General features: G+C 35.5%; 1 protein-coding gene across 4 annotated transcripts in view; it reads left to right on the top strand.

Moving 5' to 3' along the window:
- The window catches only part of LOC138698520 (LIM domain only protein 3-like), a 1,357,283-nt gene that overhangs the window by 805,220 nt on the left and 529,730 nt on the right, over positions 1-22,333 (top strand). For all 4 annotated transcript variants that reach the window (XM_069824505.1, XM_069824504.1, XM_069824508.1 and 1 more), the window contains one exon: positions 5,172-5,274. The gene's annotated coding sequence lies outside the window, so the exon portion shown is untranslated. The remainder of the gene's footprint in view (positions 1-5,171; positions 5,275-22,333) is intronic.

Raw genomic sequence — 22,333 nt, 5'->3', positions numbered from 1 at the left:
CCTCTTTTTACTCCACCTTGTCTTCTTTCTACTCCACCTTGTCCTCTTTCTACTCCACCTTGTCCACTTTCTACTCCATCTTGTCCACTTTCTACTCCATCTTGCCCTCTTTCTACTCCACCTTGTCCTCTTTCTACTCCACCTTGTCCTCTTTTTACTCCACCTTGCCCTCTTTCTACTCCACCTTGTCCCCTTTCTACTCCACCTTGTCCTCTTTCTACTCCACCTTGTCCTCCTTCTACTCCACCTTGTCCTCCTTCTACTTCATCTTGTCCTCTTTCTACTCCACCTTGTCCTCTTTCTACTCCACATTGTCCTCTTTTACTCCACCTTGTACTCTCCTTCGACTCCACCTTGTCCTCTTTCTACTCCACCTTGTCCTCTTTTACTCCACCTTGTCTTCTTTTACTCCACCTTGTCTTCTTTTACTCCACCTTGTCCTCTTTTACTCCACCTTGTACTCTCCTTCGATTCCACCTTGTCCTCTTTCTACTCCACCTTGTCCTCTTTCTACTCCACCTTGTCCTCTTTTACTCCACATTGTCCTCTTTTACTCCACCTTGTCTTCTTTTACTCCACCTTGTCTTCTTTTACTCCACCTTGTCCTCTTTTACTCCACCTTGTACTCTCCTTCGATTCCACCTTGTCCTCTTTTACGCCACCTTGCATTCTCCTTCGACTCCACCTTGTCCTCTTTCTACTCCACCTTGTCCTCTTTCTACTCCACCTTGTCCTCTTTTACTCCACCTTGTCTTCTTTTACTCCACCTTGTCCTCTTTTACTCCACCTTGTACTCTCCTTCGATTCCACCTTGTCCTCTTTTACGCCACCTTGCACTCTCCTTCGACTCCACCTTGTCCTCTTTCTACTCCACCTTGTCCTCTTTTACTCCACCTTGTACTCTCCTTCGATTCCACCTTGTCATCTTTCTACTCCACCTTGTCCTCTTTCTACTCCACCTTGTCCTCTTTTACTCCACATTGTCCTCTTTTACTCCACCTTGTCTTCTTTTACTCCACCTTGTCCTCTTTTACTCCACCTTGTACTCTCCTTCGATTCCACCTTGTCCTCTTTTACGCCACCTTGCACTTTCCTTCGACTCCACCTTGTCCTCTTTCTACTCCACCTTGTCCTCTTTTACTCCACCTTGTCCTCTTACTACTCCACCTTGTCCTCTTTCTACTCCACCTTGTCCTCTTTTACTCAACCTTGTCCTCATTCTACTCCACCTTGCCCTCTTTCTACACCACTTTGTACTCTCTCTACTCATACCTTGTCCTTCTCTGTCTACGCCCGCCTCGTTCTTCCCTTTGTACGGTATCTCTTGTTCTCTCTCTACTCCACTTTTTCTTTCATTCCACCTTGTCTTCTCCTATTCCACCTTGATCTCTTTTCACTCCACCTTGCCACTCTTTTTCTTCTCCACTTTGTCCTTTTTTTAGTCTTTGTCCCTATCTTCCCATCCCACCTTGTCTTTCTCTTTGTTTCGCCTTGCCTTCTCCGATTTCATCTTGTTCTCTTTCCATTCCACCCTGTCTTTCTCCTTATACTCCACTTTTTTGTCATATTTTAATTCTAACTTGTCCTACGCCATCGCTTTCTTCTGTCTTCTCTTCCTTCGTCCTGTACCCATTTTGTTTTTTGTCCTCCACTTCGTCCAGTTTTCACCTTAACTCCAGGTTGTTCTGTTTCTTTCTTTTCTTTTCGTTCTTCTTGTTTTTGTTTTCCTTCTCCTTTTTTCTCACTTATCCTTTTTCTACATGTGATATGTAATGCTAAGCTACAAATTCAGTACTAGCATCAGCATCTTTCATCCGTTGTTCCTCTCTGCTATGATCAATTCAATTCCTTCAGAATACGGCAATGAAAATATCTCGCGTGTTGCTCAGAATCCAATATTGTAATGCCAGTTTGTAATCTCGTTCATACAGCGTAATTAACCTACGAAACAAAAAACTATAATTCTGTTTACACTGACATATTTTGGTGATGAGATTTTTGTCCTAGGGCGACGTGAAGCATGTTGGAGTGGAAGCAGAGCTTAAGTGCATAATTCGTTATCGGTACAGCCAATTAATTAGTATACAGAACACCATCTGCCTTTATTGAAATGCAATATGTACATTAAAATCTGCTCTCGCCTCAAGCCTTTAGCAGCAGGGGCTTGTGTAATTTAACATGTTATAAGTTTTTAATAATGAATTTTATTCTTATATTAATATCATAAAGCTTTTTAATTAATCGAGTTCAGTTCATTAACTGGATTTATTTCTAGCTCTTGCTACTACTGCACATTGATATTGTGGGTTATTATCAACATTAGCTGAAGGATGGATAGAACAGAGAAAAATTCTCTCCGACACCGGGACTCGAACCCGGGTTTTCAGCTGTACGTGCTGACGCTTTATCCACTAAGCCACATAGGATTCCATTCCAATGCCGGATCGAATCCCCTCAGTTTAAGTTTCTATCGCTCAGTTTCCCCTACCCTCATGTACTGTGTCACAGAATATGTGACAGTGGCACAATGTCCAACACATTATGTACAGATGTGCACTCATTACGAGTGACTAAGTGGCCGGGATCCGACGGGATGAGCGCCGTCTTGAATCACTAAGGCCCATGTTCATAGACATTCTTAGCGCGGGCTTCCGGTGGATGATCAGCAAACTAACGTTTTTCGTATTCATAAACCAATGTCAGCGATATATCATATGAATCCTGTACAGATAATCAGTCGATAGCCGGGGCTAGTTTAGCACGCTCGTAGCGCGGGCTAGCGAAATGTCTATGTATAGCACCTTAAGTGATTACTTCGAGTCCCGGTGTCGGAGAGAATTTTTCTCTGTTCTATCCATCCTTCATTATATGATAACGCAGAATTCCTACATGGAAATATCATATGTACTTCGGTACATCATAATAATATGTAAGTGTTTAACAAGCAATTCCATGAACTAGAATGTGATTCTTTAATTTAAATTTGAATTTTGATATTGTCCTACAGTCTCTGACAAGGTCAGGGAGAGAATTCCAGAGGCGTGGAATCGATATGCAGAAAGGTGATGAGTAGAAGGATGTTCTGTGCAGAGGAATAGAGAGAAGGTACATGTTCCGGGTTCGAGGTAGTGAAAGGTAAACAAAACGAGATGTGAAGGTGTGGATGATTTTAAATAGTCATAAAAGGGAGTTGAAGAGTCTTCTTTCTTTAAGTGGATTCCATGAGAACAGTAGTGACGGTATTACATGATCGAATTTTCTAATGTTACAAACGAAACGAACGCAGATATTGTAAACACCCTGTAATCTGTGGGCAAGATCCGTATTTAGATTTGTGAATAGAGAATCGTAATAATCGAAGTGGGGCTTCACTAAAGTTAGGATGAGATTCTTTTTGACGCTAAGAGGTAGAACGTTGGTCAAGTGTTTGAGGGAATGAATTATAGAAAAGTGTTCTTACATAATGTTGGTCACTGGACTTTGAAAAGTTAAATTTTAATGTAAATATATCTGTAATTTTTTTACTATTTTGATATATGTAGTAGGAAAGATTGGAGAATGCTGGGTTTGCAGTGGAAGATCTGTCTTTCGGCAGAAAACTATGAATGAATTAAATTTATGAGCTCAATTGGGAATATATCACATTCACATCAAAATTTTAATTCTAATTCATATTTTATTTTAGTTTCTATATTAGTCTACTCTTATATTAAAAATTAGGGACCGGATTTTTATGTAATATCAACGTGTGAAATATGTACATATTTATGTAAGAAAAATAAGCTGAATATGTAGGGTCTACCAAAATATGTAAAATCATTAAAATATTTAATATCAATATCTGGCAGGTATAGGATAGGTAAGACTCTCCAGTTGTGATTTCATAGAGCACTCAACTTTTTTTACAGCACAATTGACACATTACTATTTTTCCATCTGTAGTGAAAGCTTCGTCCATCGCAATCCAAGATTTTATTTTTGTCGTTAGGGTTGAAGATACAGGGGTCATTTTAGTTAGTTAAAAGCAGTAGATAAACTCACTTGTACTTTATACTGTAACTATTAAAACTTGAGAACTGAGTGAAGTGAATGACACAACAGTACTGCAAGCACTGTTTCGCTTTACTGTATTAGGATAAAATTAGAGGAGATGTGAGACACATGCATTTTAGCTGCTCCCTGTAAGAAATAAAGTACTTACTAGTACCTGAAACTACAGGTATTTACAAACTATTGTTTGAAAAGTGACATTCCTGTCTCATTCAGGAAGATAGAATTATTCCAGCCGAGTACCATACTTTCTAACTGCTCGGAAAATCCCATTTCCGTATAGGTCTACTAAATTTAAATTAAAGAGGCCAAGCAATAACCTGAAAAGCTATTTATTTTAATCTTTCAACATCTTTCCAGTTTGTTCCTTCACTCCAGCTTCTTTTCAAAAGTCGCTACTTTATTGCGGCTCATGTCAGACTTGACACGGGTTTTCCGAGGGTAGGTAAGGTTGCAAATTGCATGGAAACGGCTTGTTAAGACGTATGCAGAACAATTGTAGTTCGAGACAAATCATGTTGTCCTCGTCCCACTCCACTGCATGAAGGCAACGCTACTTTCTGAGTGATTTTTACAATGTAATATTTATGTAATACCAAGCCATAATATGTAATGTGGGATAAATATGTGAAAATATGTAGTATCAAATTTTAACATATTAATGATAATTACAAGATTCGCAAAGATTTGTTATTTACATACGGTTAGGTTGAAAGGAATATAATATGTAATTACATGAAAATCCGGTCCCTAGATTAAATATCTGAACTGCGACCGAACACAAGCGCTGCTCATTCGGTCCTCAAATTTTGTTAATATTGTTGTATACTCTATTTATATTTATTGTATTATTTAGCTCTAATTATAGTCCTGTGTTCTGTTTATTTAAATAAATAAATAAAAAATAAATAGATAAATAAAAATCTAAATAGATAAATAAGAAATAAATAAATAAAAAATGAATGAATAAATAAATAAATATAGTTTGGAGAAACGTACTTCAACTCATGCCCATCTTTAAAGCATTCTTCTGATTTTCATTGAATAATACAGTGGCAATAGATAATTTGTTATATATTGTAGTTTAGTTCCCTGCTGTATCCGTAATGATTTGCTTGCAGGGTTTGTGAGGGGTCCCCTTCATGCTCGAGGCCCCTCCTGGGGCATTGTGGAAACTGGATCTTAAGAAGACACCGAGTGCCTCAAAAACTACCTTCAATAAGGGTGAGTGGAATTACCATTATATTTTCTATGTCCACACACGAGAGTTTTCCTATATTGTTAGCGAACAAACTTCAGCGATGAGTGATTTAATTTTCTTGGCGTTTTCCCTTGTCTCGGTTCCTCGCAGTATAATGTCTATGTAATCGATTACCCTACTTACTGTCACACTCCCAAGTCCTTAAGTAATGACTTACATTGATTGTTACTAAAGTTCTATACAGGGTGATTCACGAAGATTTACCGTCCCTTACGGAGCTTATTTCCAAAGATATTCTGAGAAAAAAAATGTCGTATAAACATGTGTCCTAATCTCAAGGTCTTCAGAGTTGCATTAGCTTGAAATTGTTACTAAAATACATTTTTCCTTTAGTTTTAGGAGTAAAAAATATTACAAACATAGAATGAACTATTCAGAAATGTGTTTTCTTTAATTGGCTAGTGTTCTGAAGCTAAAAATGTGTTGTTAATTGCTTTGTACAGATTTTATTTTTCAATTTTTAACTAAAAATGACATTATTTTTACATACTTATCACAAAAATTGTTACAAATCATACGACATTAGGAACTTCATTCTTTACAATTTAATTATGCATCGTAATGTACAGTCTTAAAGAATTCACAAGAGTGCGCGTGATTTGATAACAAAATTGTTATGATAAATCCGTAAGAAAATGTAAATATGTAGTTAAATATCTAAAAAAAAATTATGTACGAAGCAACTATGGAATTCACAACACATTTTAGCTTCAGCATATTAGCTAATTAAAGAAATGATACTCCTGAATAGTTCATTCTTTATCTGTAATATTCTTTTACCCTTAAAAGTCAAGAATAATGATATTTTACAAACAACTTCAAATTACTGTAATTCTGAAAATATTGAGATTATGACAAATGTTTGTATGACTTTTTTGCTCAGAATGTCTTCAGAAATAAGCTCTGTAAGGGACGATAAATTCTCGTGAATCACCCTGTATAAAGGGGATTTGAAGATTATTCGAAATGTTTCTACTTAAACTAAACTGTACTTCTCTTTTTCTTGCCATACAAAGTATGAACAAGAATTCGTAGTAATGTAGTAAACCACTGGTTCTCAAAATTAAATTTCGTTTTATTCAACGACGCTCGCAACTGCCGAGGTTATATCAGCGTCGCCGGTGTGCCGGAATTTTGTTCCGCAGGAGTTCTTTTACATGCCACTAAATCTACTGACATGAGCCTGTGGCATTTATGCACACTTATATGCCATCGACCTGGGCCGGAATGGGCACAGAAGGCCAGCACTCTACTGACTGCGCCACCCAGGCCGACTAGCCCCTGGTGTATTGCGTAAGCGAGATCATTTATAGAATAAAACAAATCAAGCCTGGTTTAGGCCTACATACATTTATTTTGTATTTAGAAGCATACTGATAAACAACGTTGAACATAAATTTGAAAAAAAATTTCATCATCCTCCGTAACCTGAACATATTAATAATTGTTCCTAATAGTTATTTACAATACTAATGTCGTAACGTTTCATTTTACAACACGAGTATTGTAATATGAAGGCATGACATGTGTATCGTATAAAGTTTTAGCCGCTTTGAAAAAAATTGGATGGATTGCTTCAGATTTGAATGTTGTCACCACAGGCACGTAAATATTCAAAAACACGTCCTTCGTCTTTGAATTCATCATACCTTTGTGAAATATTTTGTAACATTATATTTAAGTTTTATATTTTCGTTTTTGTGGTTTTTTTATTCATTGTCCTAGATCCAATTCCTAGATTTGAAGCTGTCCACTTGTTCCACTTCCTCGTTTATAATTCGTACGTTTACCTTCTTTATTTTTCTTCTTATAACCATGGTTTTAGTCTTGTTTGCATTTATTTCCATCCCATACTTCTTACAGCTGTCATTTAACTCCATTGGCATATCTCTTACAAGTATCGTCTCCTCGTCTGCTAACAACGCCACATCATCAACAAATGAGGCGTTCAGAGCTAAAGTGCATCAAGTCACAAATTGATTTTAATTCATTTTAAGATTATCTGATTGGATCTTTTCCGAGCAGTAATGGATCAAGTCTTAATTCCAAGCATTCGCAGTCACTTTTGGTTCAGATTATTTGTTCACGATGTTCTGGTCCACACCTGTGGAGTAACGGTTAGCGCGTCTGGCCGCGAAACCAGGTGGCCCGGGTTCGATTCCCGGTCGGGACAAGTTACTGGTTGAGGTTTTTTCCGGGGTTTTCTCTCAACCTAATATGAGCAAATGCTGGGTAACTTCGGTGCTGTACCCCGGACTCATTTCACCGGCATTATCACCTTCATCTCATTCAGACGCTAAACAACCTAAGATGTTGATAAAGCGTCGTAAAATAACCTACTAAAATAAAAAATAAAAAAACGATGTTCTGAGCCACAGTGGATCAAGTCACCAAAGCATTGCATCAATTAACATCACAAGTGTTTAAATTGTTTAAATCTAGAATTTGAGAATGGAGCAATAAAATTATTGCTAGTCAAATTAGGTAATCCACTAGAGTAAGTTATCTTTAAGTCCTATTATCTCAAAACTACGTCTCGTGGACTTGATCAACTTTAGCTCTGAACGCCTCAAATCTTATGCACTTTATTGTTGAAAATGAAATAGATACAGTGGACTCTCCTAAGTTCGACTGAACAGAATTGAAAAGTTCAGTCCATTAAGGGTAGTGGGTGTGGCAGGTGAAATGAATACAAATTCTTATTGGTTATCCATCAACGAATACAGTACTGTACTTGCATTTCCTGCCCGCCCCAAGACTTGTGTATGCGCTTCTAGTACCACAGTGGGTTTCGACAGTTCCGTCTCACAAACTGCACAATTCTCAAATAGAAAAAGAAGAGTTCATTAATTTAAAATCAGTGATTAAATATTGTTGTCCTAATCAATAAAATATTCTGTTTTCCTTTAACAAAAATATCACTACAAGACAGAGAACCAATTCCCATTCAAATGGCAAACCCATTTCTTAGTGCCCGTATAGGAGCGTGTCTAATTCTCCTACGTAAACAGTCGAACTATGGGATGTCGAACTTGTTTTCTGTCGAACTTTACAGCTTCCACTGTATTTATATACACTTACACATTTCGGAATACAAATGTTACCACGGGAAACGAATTGCTAAAAAATATATTGACTATGAAATGAACTAAACTTTATCGCAATAGGTGAGTTTACCGTGAATGAAGGTGAGAATGAAAATCGTTGGGTGTAATAACTTTGGACGAATATTTCTGTATTAATGTTCTTGGGCGAATTTTTTTGGATGAATTTGATTTTTGGCCAACTTTCATTGTGCGTTCTAACCTGCTTCGTGTATAAGACACGATAATTCCACCTCCTTGCTTCTTGGACGTCTCAAAGGAGTGTTCACGATCCATATCTTTATAAACTGATGTGAGCTGAATTTCCTCCTCTGAACCTGAAGGATAACGTTAGAAGATGTCTGACCCATCTCTGATGGCTGGAGGCATTCAGAACTTCTGGCCAGTCTGAATCAGTCTTTGAAGATGTGGTCACCTTGAGTCTACACATAATGAAGACGTTGGTGGGTGTGCATTGATGGAATTAGGCTGCAGTGAAGATTCTAGCCATGTCACCAGGAGGGAAGTGTAGAGATAACAGGTTCCAAGAAAACAGATTCGCTGTCTTTGGGGACACATGTATCGTTCGGCATGTGTGATTGGTATCGTCACGAAGGCATGCTAACAGTTGGAGCTCTATTGCCATAAATTGCTTCGTCTATGACGCAAACTCCGTACCACCTGGCTCTATGTTTACGGACCCGTCCTTCAGGGGTGACAAACTTTCATCACTTCATCTTCAGTTTCACATTCCGTACTGAATAAATATACAATATTAAAATAATAAAAATCGTCAGAAATGTATAAGGAACAACAGCTTGTTTATTCTACAGAAGAAATCTGACATGCCATTTGGCTGAATCTAAATGTTACACAACCATTACACTTAATCTCAACCAAGGTCATATAATTATTTTGATAATAAATCTAGGCATAATTAATTTCATAATTTTAATAAAATTAAGGTTGCATCAGCTGCTTGTTCATGCCGATGATGGGAATATATTAGGTGAAAATTCACTAACTATTAAGGAAAACACGGGAATTTTACTTGAAGCAAGTAAAGAGATAGGTTTGGAAGTAAATCCCGAAAAGACAAACTATATGAGTATGTCTCATGACCAGAATATTGTACGAAATGGAAATATAAAAATTGGAAATTTATCCTTTGAAAAGATCTTGGAGCAACAATAACAAATAAAAATCACACTCGGGAGGAAATTAAACACAGAATAAATATCGGAAATGCCTGTTGTTATTCGGATGAGAAGCTTTTGTCATCCAAGTCTGCTTCAAAAATGTTGAAAGTTAGAATTTATAAAACAGTTATATTATCGGTTGTTCTGTGTTTGCGAACTTGGACTCTCACTTTGAGAGAGGGACATAGGTTGATAATGTTCGAGAGTAAGGTGCTTAGGAAAATATTTGGAGCTAAGAGGGATGAAGTTACAGGAAAATGGAGAAAGTTACACAACGCAGAACTGCATGCATTGTATTCTTCACCTGATATAATTAGGAACATTAAATCCAGACGTTTGAGATGGGCAGAGCATGTAGCACGTATAGGCTAATCCAGAAATGCATATAGAGTGTTAATTGGAATGCCAGAGGGAAAAAGGCATTTGGGGAGGTCGAGACGTAGACGGAAGGATAATATTAAAATGGATTTGAAGGAGGTGTGATATGATGGTAGAGACTGGATTAATCTTGCTCAGAATAGGGACCAATAGTGGGCTTACGTTAGGGCGGCAGTGAAGCTCCGGATTCTCTAAAAGCCATTTGTATTATTATTAGTTTAATAAATGTAAGAGTAAAATTAAGAAAGTTGTTTAATATATATCTCATTTTTTTCTTTTCCTTCAACTATCTTGAATTAGATCTTTCGCTCTGTTCCACTTCAGATCGAAAACTGGTCTCTGCTTTCTTTGTTGTCCAATGTATTTTTCTTATCAGTATATTTGTTTATTCAAATTTATATTCTGTTCTTCTTTTGATTGATTTTTTTTCTCTTAATAATTTCTTTTACCCACCGCCGTGGAGCAACGGTTTGACCGCGAAATGAGCTTTCCCGGGCTCAGATTCTGGTTGGGACAAATTGAAGACCTCCTTCGATAAAGTATGTACAGTAACATCTAATTAAATATGTGACTTCGGTGAAAAAATTAATTTTGAAGAATTCATTTATTACAATGAATGAACATATTCAATAACTGAATGGTCCACACCTGTGGAGTAACGGTCAGCGCGTCTGGTCGCGAAACCAAGTGCCCCGGGTTCGAATCCCGGTCGGGGCAAGTTACCTGGTTGAGGTTTTTTCGGGGGTTTTCCCTCGACCCAATACGAGCAAATGCTGGGTAACTTTCGGTGCTGGACCCTGGACTCATTTCACCGGCATTATCACCTTCATATCATTCAGACGCTAAATAACCTAGATGTTGATACAGCGTCGTAAAATAACCCAATAAAAATAGTTGAATAAACTAGTATCCTTGATTAATCGATTGATTCTGCTAATAGGCCTAAATATCGGCGTAATGAAATATTCCCCTGAAATTATTTTCTTTTCTCCTGAAATGCGTATTATAAATCTGTTGGTTACACCTTTATTCGAGGAAGATCTTCAATTATCTGGTTGTGATTTTCCAGGAATTTTCCCTGAACCCGCTAAGAACAAATACTGGTAAACTTTCGGCTCTGAATCCTGGACGCATTCCGCTGGCATTATTACCTTTATAACACTCAGACGTTAGATAACCATTTAAGTTGTTAAAACGTCGTAAAATAAACAAATTAAAAAAGGAAACAATTTCATTTTTGTTATTTATATGTGCAGAAATGTTATCCAAACAAATGTAACATTGTTAAATGCCTTTACGCATTTGCTCTTATCAAATTTCTGCACATTTAAAGAACAAAACTAAAATCCCCTCAATTATTTATTACCATAATACACTGCTTGTCAGTGATGCCACTACATTAAAAAGAAGTTTCGCTAATGTAACTTAAGTTCCTCCCGTATCGCATCCGTCTCATATACAATGTGACTGAGTTGTAAATTTTGGACAGAGGTGCCATAAAAGAAATACATGTTTTAGTTATTTGTTTTATGAGTTAAATTATTATAATTTTTATCAAACGAAATGAAGTATTAACCACTGTTAATATATCGGTATTCTTTACACGGATAATTAATTATTATTAAAAAAAATTCTCTTCTACGATTTCTTAGCTCATGGCTTAAATAATTTTGTACGTTAATGATTTTTTCCTCCAGTATTTAAAGTTATATTTTCCAAAACTGTTATTAATAGTTTCTGTCGTCCACTCCTGTGGAGTAACGGTTAGAGCGTCTAGCCGCGAAACCAGGTGGCCCGGGTTCGATTCCCGGTCGGGGCAAGTTACCTGGTTGAGGTTTTTTCTGGGGTTTTCCCTCAACCCAATATGAGTAAATGCTGGGTAACTTTCGGTGTTGGACTCCAGACTCATTTCACCGGCATTATCACCATCTCATTCAGACGCTAAATAACCTGAGATGTTGATAAAGCGTCGTAAAATAACCTACTAAAATAAATAAATAATAGTTTCTGTCACTTAAGATCTCTCTGATCTAGCCAGATAGACAAAGTTGATAATACCTGTTAAATATGGAAAATTAAAACCATAAAAACTATTTGATTTGTAGCTCGTATGATAGTTTTTACGTCTTTGTAAACAAGTACTCTTCAACATAAAATAACATTTAAGCAAAAAACTAACACAAAAGGACCAATATATTTGATAATCCATCATTAGCAGCGTTCATAGTTGGTTTTCTTGCAACTGATAGCTCCTTCTATCTTTGTATTAAAATAATTGCATTAGGTACTGCATTACAATGAAGATATAAGAATTATATTTCCCACGTCTTAAACACCGAAAATGAATTTTTTTCAACAAAATGGGACTAATGGGTGCTTCCCCCCTTCCCCCCCCCCAGAGTCGGGACACGGGGACGCAAGTTCTAAAAAAAACGGGACTGTCCCGTTAGAATGATAGTCTGTTCCCATCAGATTTCAATAGACAATGTGTACAGAAGTCAATTTATATCAAGAACAATACATGTATTACAAAGATCGTAAAACGGTGATATTTTCACGCTTTTAAACCCGACCGTTAATTGCCATCCTTGATGATGATAATTTGTACACAATGGTTGCCGTCTGCGTGACGTCATCGCTGTTATGAACGATATAGTTCACGAGTATTATGTATCGTTCTTGTGTAACACATTCAAGGGTTGTCCAAGAGTTCGCTGCATATAGTATGAAGCCTTACAGACTTCTCGATACAGCTTGCGAATTCTCAGATATATTTTTAAATATTTAAATTTAGTTTTTTACTTTGTTATTTAACGACGCTGTATCAACTACGAGGTTATTTAGCGTCTATGGGATTGGTGATAACGAGATAATATTTGGCGAGATGAAGCCGAGGATTCGCCATAGATTACCTAACATTCATCTTACGGTTGGGGAAAACCTTGGAAAAACCCAACCAGGTAATAGGCCCAAGCGTGAATCGAACCCGCGCCCGAACGCAACTCCGGATCGGCAGGCAAGCGCCTTAACCGACCGAGCTACGCCGGTGGTCTACATTTATGTTTCATTTATCCGTTTACCAGGTGGTGGGAAGTATATTTCCCACCGAATTAATTATTTAATGTGTCCGCGGGAAAACGTCTTACCACTTCTTGTAGCGTCCGATATCTAGCAGAGACTGTTAGAACTCGGTGAAAAATAGATAGGTACAATCACAAGATCTCGATAGTGTGAATTGAAAAGCCAACTAAGAATATCTATTATTGGATAAAAATTCGTTCCGGCGCCACAAATCGAACCCAGGACTTCTCAGCTATGCGCGATGATTATTATTATAGCAGAAAAATTCCGCTGCGGCGCCAGGGATCGAACCTGGGTCCTTGGTTCTACGTACCAAGTGATATCTTCTATCATCAGTGATGTATTTTGTAATGATGTCGAGGCAGCAACACAGAACTTGTGTTCAGATGCTCTAATGGGATAAATGTAGAAAGCCACCGGTAGCTCAGGCGGTAGGGCCGATCCAGGGTTGCGATCGGGTGTGGGTTCGATTCCAGCTTCGGCTGATTAGCTGGTTGTTTTTTTCTGAGGTTTATTTGAATCGTAAGGCGAAATTCAGGTAAACTATAGCGATACCATCTCGCTATCGCCAAATCCATTGACAATAAATAACTCAATAGTTAATAGAGCGTCGTCAAATAACCAAATAAAAAGTAATAAATGAAGGAAGAAAAAATTTGGATAGTTACTTTAAACGGATTGATGATATAGTAATATTATTAATTACCATACACTTAGGGAACATTTTATTACTTGTTCTACCGTACTATATGAAGACTACATTCTGTCTTCTGCATATAGGAGGAAGATACACAAGCCCAAATAACAGCTTTTGTAAACATCGTTAAAATGTTTACCTTATGGCTATAGAAACACCATTAATTAACAAATGTTTATCAGTAATTACAATTAACATCTGTGTCGTTGAGTTTTATTGTCTTACCTGCCTGAAAAGTAAAACAAATTCATGTACTTCCATCCTGAAGGGAAGGCTGTGACGTCAGTACTCATAATTATGTAAGGCCCCTTTGCAGCTCGAGTTGCTCGTCAGAGATAATGAGACTATGACGTGGACATTGTCTAGATTCGAACTTTGGCTTCTATGCTAGTGAGTTGACAGCTGATAAGCTGCTGCAGGACTACGTCGAAGTGGTGGGGTATGACAACGCTTAGCCGTCACTTCTCCTAAAAAATCGTTGTGACAAATAATGGCGATTTTTGTGTTCCGCTGATTCTTGGCGATTGCAATTGTCACGCATTTGTCAGGGATGCCAACATGGTAAACACTTTCTTCGTACGAGAACTTGCTAGATTCCCTATACAGTTGTCATATTGGTGAATGACCGTAACTCTGCCAGTTAAAATAAAACATTATTTACTTACTTTCTTACTGACTTTTAATTAACCCGGAGGTTCATTGCCGCCCTCACATAAGCCCGCCATTGGTCCCTATCCTGAGCAAGATTAATCCAGTCTCTACCATCATATCCCACCTCCCTCAAATCCATTTTAATATTATTTTCCCATCTACGTCTCGGCCTCCCCAAAGATCTTTTTCTTTCCGGCTTCCCAACTAACACTCTATATGCATTTCTCGATTCGCCCATACGTGCTACATGCCCTGCTCATCTCAAACGTCTGGATTTAATGTTCCTAATTATGTCAGGTGAAGAATACAATGCGTGCAGCTCTGCGTTGTGTAACTTTCTCCATTCTCCTGTAACTTCATCCCTCTTAGCCCCAAATATTTTCCTAAGAACCTTATCTCAAACACCCTTAATCTCTGTTCTTCTCTCAAAGTGAGAGTCCAAGTTTCACAACCATACAGAACAACCGGTAATATAACTGTTTTATAAATTCTAACTTTCAGATTTTTTGACAGAAGACTAGATGACAAAAGCTTCTCAACCGAATAATAACAGGCATTTCCCATATTTATTCTGCGTTTAATTTCCTCCCGAGTGTCATTTATATTTCTTATTGTTGCTCCAAGATATTTGAATTTTTCCACCTCTCCAATTTTTATAGTTCCATTTCGTACAATATTCTCGTCACGAGATATAAACATATACTTAGTCTTTTCGGGACTTACTTCCAACCCTATCGCTTTACTTGCTTCAAGTAGAATTTCCGCGTTTTCCCTAATCGTTTGTGGATTTTCTCCTAACATATTCAAGTCATCCGCAAAGACAAGCAGCTGATGTAACCCGTTCAATTTCAAACCCTCTGTGTTATCCTGAACTTTCCTAATGGCATATTCTAGAGCGAAGTTAAAAAGTAAAGATGATAGTGCATCTCCCTGCTTTAGCCCGCAGTGAATTGGAAAAGCATCAGATAGAAACTGGCCTGTACGGACTCTGCTGTAAGTTTCACTGAGACATATTTTAATTAATCGAACTAGTTTCTTGGGAATACCAAATTCAATAATAATAATAATATTATATGAAACTTAAATAAAACTATTATTATTATTATTATTATTATTATTATTATTATTATTATTATTATTATTATTATTATTTACAATTGAAATTCTAAATCTCTCTCTCCGGTCTGCAGATGTATAAAATATGCTAATTTGCATGGATCTAACTTGGATCCATTTAATGTGTAGTATATGCTTTTGAGTTTTATATCAGTTTAATTTATGTCTTTTGTTTAAATATGTATTATAATATTATTCTCGTTATCTTTTATATAATCTTGTAGTTTATTAATTTATATGATTCCATCCTTTCATTTTCAATTACAATATTACTTTTAATTGACATTATTTTATGTATTTTACTCATCCATCTTATTCCGTCCATTCAATATCATTATTGTCGTTAATTGTAATTATTGTCTTTATGTGTAATAATTATTTTATGCACTTTTATTGTGAATTTGTCTTTATTAATTTTGTCATATTGTAATTGTGCTTTGTGCTGAACTATTACTGGCCTCTGGCTGTTGTACAGCACAATAAACAATAGTAAATAAATAAATAAATATTACTATGGCGATTGTGATCTACTATCGATTACCAGGGATTTAGAAAAGTAATGGAAATATAGTTACTGTTTCACACTAAATTTATTTAGGTTACTTTTGACATTACATACCTCAAATATAGTCTCCTGCAATGTCAACAATGTGTTGTTAAATTCATCTGCAGCAGCATTTCTGGATCTCACTAATCAACCTAAAGCTCTTCGGATGTTACTCTTGATTGAAACGAACGCCTCCCTTCCACCCAACTTGCAATAGTTCAGTATGGTAGGACTTCTCTCCCACAGGCTTCTGTAATGCCCTAAAGCACTCAGTTGCATGTTTTTCTATTCCAACTTAGATTTTTATAAGTACCCTTGTTCGTACCTATAGGTCTCTACTGTTTACTACAAATCAGAAACAGCCACTGTATTTACAAAATATGGCTACTTCGAGACTATCAATATTGCAGATTTATAAAACAGTATCTCCTCTCTTACGTAGTACAAGGGATGGTATGCATAAAGTTGAAGTAAATGCTGTTACTAAAGTTTTCGTAATATATACTGTAATCTTTATGTATAAAAACTCATAGTAAATTCTTTCTCTGTAGTAGAAAGTTGATCTGGAAGGCCGTGTTTAGTTTATGCTAGAATTGGTGGTATAAACTACTATTTGTATGCATAAAAAGAAGTAGGCCTATATAGTTTTACTTCTAAGTATAAACTAAGAAAAACCGTGGTCTGCTCTGTTTGAAACTGCGTTTGGTTAGCATAATTATTGTTTGTACAGTTTAAAATTACAGAATTTATGCAAATTCGCGTTAGAAAATCCTAAAAGGAAAGACAGGAACCATCAGAATGTGATTACAAGAAGTTAGGTTTTAATGGCATATGGTTAATTTTTGTATTGGACCACTGAAAGGGTGATTTTGAGATACTGTAACTTAACTGGAATTTTATACGTTAGTTGATTTTTGTTATTATTATTAAAAATACCGGGAATATATTTATAACAAAGTTTTTCTATGATGTATTTAGAATACATTTACCGGTAATTTACGTGAAAAAACTCAGTGTGCCTACAGTATTTTAAGTTACATGTAATTTTAATTAATGACATTTTGGATCCGTCCGATTTTCACTTTACTTTTCATGTTATTTATTTGCTTCATAATTTACTTTTCGTCAGTTTATTTCCTCCGTAAATTTCCACCTCAACTTTCATCGCCCTGATGGCTTTTTTCTTTATCACTTCTTGAAGCAGGAGTTTGCGACTTGTTTAATAATGCCGGGTATTCTTTTTGTAGATTAACAAACAGCAGTTGTTCTCATTCTCTTTCTTTACATTTCCCACTTCGTCGTAATTTTCCATTTTCTTGTTAAATTAACTAATTTTTAAGGACGACAATCATTTTCTCCACCAACAAATTAACATAAATGCATGGAAGGCAAAAACTAACGAATCTTGGCGGATAAACCCGAAGTACTGTCGATAATCGATATAATCGAATACACATGATAGTTTATACTACCTTCGCGTAGTTATAGTATCAGGTTTATGCATACATAACAAAGTATATACTTGTACTTCAAATATCTTCTACAGTCAAAGCAAAAGAGGTACTACTACAACTTTACGCATACCACCCAACATTTCAATAGTCACCGCTAGGAGCATTGATTTACGGCATTATTTGTATTACTTATCGAATGCCCTAATCAGTGTTTTAAGATTTTAGAGAATGCTTAGTAATGATGAGGCTTCGAGACTTGGGACCCGATACAATAAGTTTACTGAACATGTACTGTAGGTTGTTGACTCGCTGCAGGTAGTGGAAGGTAGAGATGTGTTGAGGTAACAACGTTGCTATTTAGAATAGAATACGGTAGTATGGGGGAACACACATATATGTACATTCTGAAAGTAAATATACATTACATAATGACAATGTCAAAAGAATGTGAAAAGCATTTATTCTCCTGTCTTTTATAAGCATTTGTGTTTAATTATACTCAATGTTAATGGTGGAATAAACATGTAGCAATTTTAATTTCTTCATTTATCTATTAGTGGTCTTTAGGAAGTGCAGTTACAGTACCGAATTGCAATGTACTACAATATACATTTTCAGTGTCTCAAACGTAAATCTTTTTCGGGTATCTGCCAAACACAGTTTGTACTTTGAAAACCTGAGCTCTACGTTGCATGACGTGATAGGAGCAAAACGAAAAAAACCTAATATCACTGCAGTCTCTAAGAGACAGTCCTTCATTCTCGGGTGACTCTATGTCCACTAATTTACTGTTTATATTACACAGTGATCCATATCCGTTATTTGTACATAAAATTGATTTCCACTTCTGTTTTACACGTTCAGTAACCGGTGTACTTGATGTCACATTAATTCTCTGTGTCATTTCCTCAACTAATTTGAGGGCTTCTGGCATATCTTGCTCTGACTTTTCTAACCGTGTAATAGTTTCAGACACAGTTTGAAAATGGGTTTGTATGAAAACCAAATTATTCGTCAGAATCTTCAAATCCAGAGCGTTTTCCTTTGCGTATTTGTTGGCATTCATTCTACAGTACCCCCACCCACTGTACGCTTCACCACTATACTCAGTATGCCGTTATGCGGATTTCCCACTGAACTGCTCTATCGGGTCCAAAGTCTGGTAATGATCGAACTCGTGTTGTTTTGACTTTCAATGCTGCGTCTGCATCAGGGCCGGGCATGAGAGCGGCTCCATTTGGTCGGCCAGAGCTGCTCTCGCTCCGCAAGGCACTTCAATTCCAAGCCAGAGCAGAACGCTCACGCAGTGGCGGACTCGCATTACAGCTACCTTCCCTGCATTAATATAACAAGAGCCACGGTTGTTCTAGTCATTCAGTCTGTCAGTACATAATAGTTTATAAGGATATTACATCAATCCATTGTACAGTACACAATTTATAACACTCTTATTAATTTAATGAAATAATCTTTTCTCTATGCACATACACAAATCATTAGGCTTATTTACATAACCCATACGCACATACTGCAACCTCCTCACCACGGTTCTACGAGACAGGCGTATGGCTTCCATTTCCCCTACTTGCTGTGGACAGAGTTCATCTGCCAATATAATTAAACATCGCTTGATGAAGTTACCTTCGTTGAATGTTTTCAATTCCTTTGCAATTTCGTGGCAAATTGTGTAGCTAATTCTCATAGCCGATTCACTAAGTGCATTATTGTCATCCTGTTAATATATAATATAATATGATTATGATATGATATGATATGATATGATATGATATGATATGATATGATGTGATGTGATGTGATGTGATGTGATGTGATGTGATGTGATGTGATGTGATATAATATAATATAATATAATATAATATAATATAATATAATATAATACGATACGATATATATATATATATTTTTTGTTTACAGTCTGCATGCTCCATTACTGTGGAGTAATACTACATGCATTGGTTTAACTTGAACTATGTTCATATAATTACTTTACCCATATATTGTTCTAAGAGTTTCTTTATAGGCAATATAGATGGTTGAATTTTGTACTTTTCTTTCATTGTAATTTGTCAAACTGTATATTGTTAGTAAATTTGATCAAGTTCTTCTGGTATTTGTGATATGATATGATATGATATGATATGATATATATGATATGATATAATATATGATATGTGATATGATATGATATATGATATGATATGATATGATATGATATGATATGATATGATATGATATGATATGATATGATATGATATATGATATGATATGATATGATATGATATGATATGATATGATATGATATGATATGATATGATATGATATGATATGATATGATATGATATGATATGATATGATATGATATGATATATGCTATGATATGATATGATATATGCTATGATATGTGATATGATATGATATATGATATGATATATGATATGATATGATATGATGTGATGTGATGTGATGTGATGTGATGTGATGTGATGTGATATAATATAATATAATATAATACGATACGATATATATATTTTTTTTGTTTACAGTCTGCATGCTCCATTACTGTGGAGTAATACTACATGCATTGGTTTAACTTTAACTATGTTCATATAATTACTTTACCCATATATTGTTCTAAGAGTTTCTTTATAGGCAATATAGATGGTTGAATTTTGTACTTTTCTTTCATTGTAATTTGTCAAACTGTATATTGTTAGTAAATTTGATCAAGTTCTTCTGGTATTTGTGATATGATATGATATGATATGATATGATATGATATGATATGATATGATATGATATGATATGATATGATATGATATGATATGATATGATATGATATATGATATATGATATGTGATATGATATGATATGATATATGATATGATATGATATGATATGATATGATATGATATGATATGATATGATATATGATATGATATGATATGATATGATATGATATGATATGATATGATATGATATGATATGATATGATATGATATGATATGATATGATATGATATGATATGATATGATATGATATGATATGATATGATATGATATGATATGATATATATGATATGATATGATATGATATGATATGATATGATATGATATGATATGATATGATATGATATGATATGATATGATATGATATGATATGATATGATATGATATGATATGATATGATATGATATGATATGATATGATATGCTATGATATGTGATATGATATGATATATGATATGATATGATATGATATGATATGATATGATATGATATGATATGATATGATATGATATGATATGATATGATATGATATGACCATAAATTAATACAACTTAAAGAAAATGTTTCTCAGGTACATTATATTAGAGTATTTATTCGATATTTATATTGCATTATAAGTTATTATAGTACATTTAGTAATATATAATTTTAAATTATACAAATATTATGATATATCATAGTGTAGTATATTACAGTTCATGATATATAATACGATATATGATATATCATGAACTGTAATATACTATACTATGATATATCATAATACTTGTATAATTTAAAATTATATATTACTAAATGTATAATAACCTATAATGCAATGTAAATATCAAATAAATACTCTAATATAATGTACCTGAGAAACATTTTCTTTAAGTTGTAATAATTTATGGCGTTCATTACCAACATATTTGTCATATTCAGTAGCATGTTGTGAAGAATAATTCAGTTGGAGTGTTTTATGCCAAATTAAACACTTTGCTAATCCACTGCTCTCTACCAAAAAGAACTCCTCCTCCCATGATACATTAAACGCATTGGGAATAGCGGGACGGTTTAGTGTATGAGCGGAAGCTCCGTCTTCAAAGTTCGCCATCATACTGCAGAATCACCACTGCACCGACACTGAATGACGTGCAGTATGCATACGTCAGAGCGCTCGCAAGACTCGCTCTTTAAAGCACACAGCGCTCATTTCTCAGAATCACGTAATGTGCCCAGCCCTGGTCTACATCTAGTTCTTGCCATAGTACCAGTATCTCATTTTAGTAAAAATGTGGACTCGTGTGGTTTTACAATTGACAGATTCATTTGAGATTAATCTTGTGGTAAGATACATTCTTCACCGACGATGCAATAACTTCGCCGTTACACGGAAAGTTAAGGACGCGTGGCGCGTCTTTGTATACCCCTGATACCGTTGTAATGCGTAGAAATAACTAATGCATCTACAATGAAGAGCCACCTCGGCTGCAAGTATCTACAGTACTTGCTGCTTGTTTGTGTGTTTGCATGGTTAAAGTTATGTTAACTAATTACACTAATTAGCTAATTAAATTTCACCAGGCAAGGATAGAGAGAGTAAGACAGACAGACAGACAAACAGCTGTATATGCACTGCTATTACATACGTTGCTATAATACTTGGAGGTATAATTTAGGCAAACCTACAGTCATATACAAGTACTCACGTGTACAGTCGAAAGCAATTAAATTGTCTACTTCACACAGTTTTTGTTTCCATGACAATTAGAACGTTAGGAAAACGATTTCCAGTTGGTTTATTTATGAATAGCGGGACGTAAATTCAAATATAATTGCGTAATAGTAATCGTTTAATTTACAGCAATTTCCGAGGGATAAAAAAAATGAACCAAGACAGAAAAGTTTGTAATTACTTCATTAATTTGTCGCAACGTTAATTTTAGTTTAAATAATTGCCACTCCGCATTTTAATTGAATTTATCCTATTATACAGGCATGTTTCTAATTACAGGACTTAATAAAGTAAAT

The sequence above is a fragment of the Periplaneta americana genome, chromosome 4 (assembly GCF_040183065.1).
Source record: "Periplaneta americana isolate PAMFEO1 chromosome 4, P.americana_PAMFEO1_priV1, whole genome shotgun sequence".
NCBI lineage: Eukaryota > Metazoa > Arthropoda > Insecta > Blattodea > Blattidae > Periplaneta > Periplaneta americana.
This window is presented reverse-complemented; position numbering and strand designations above follow the sequence as displayed.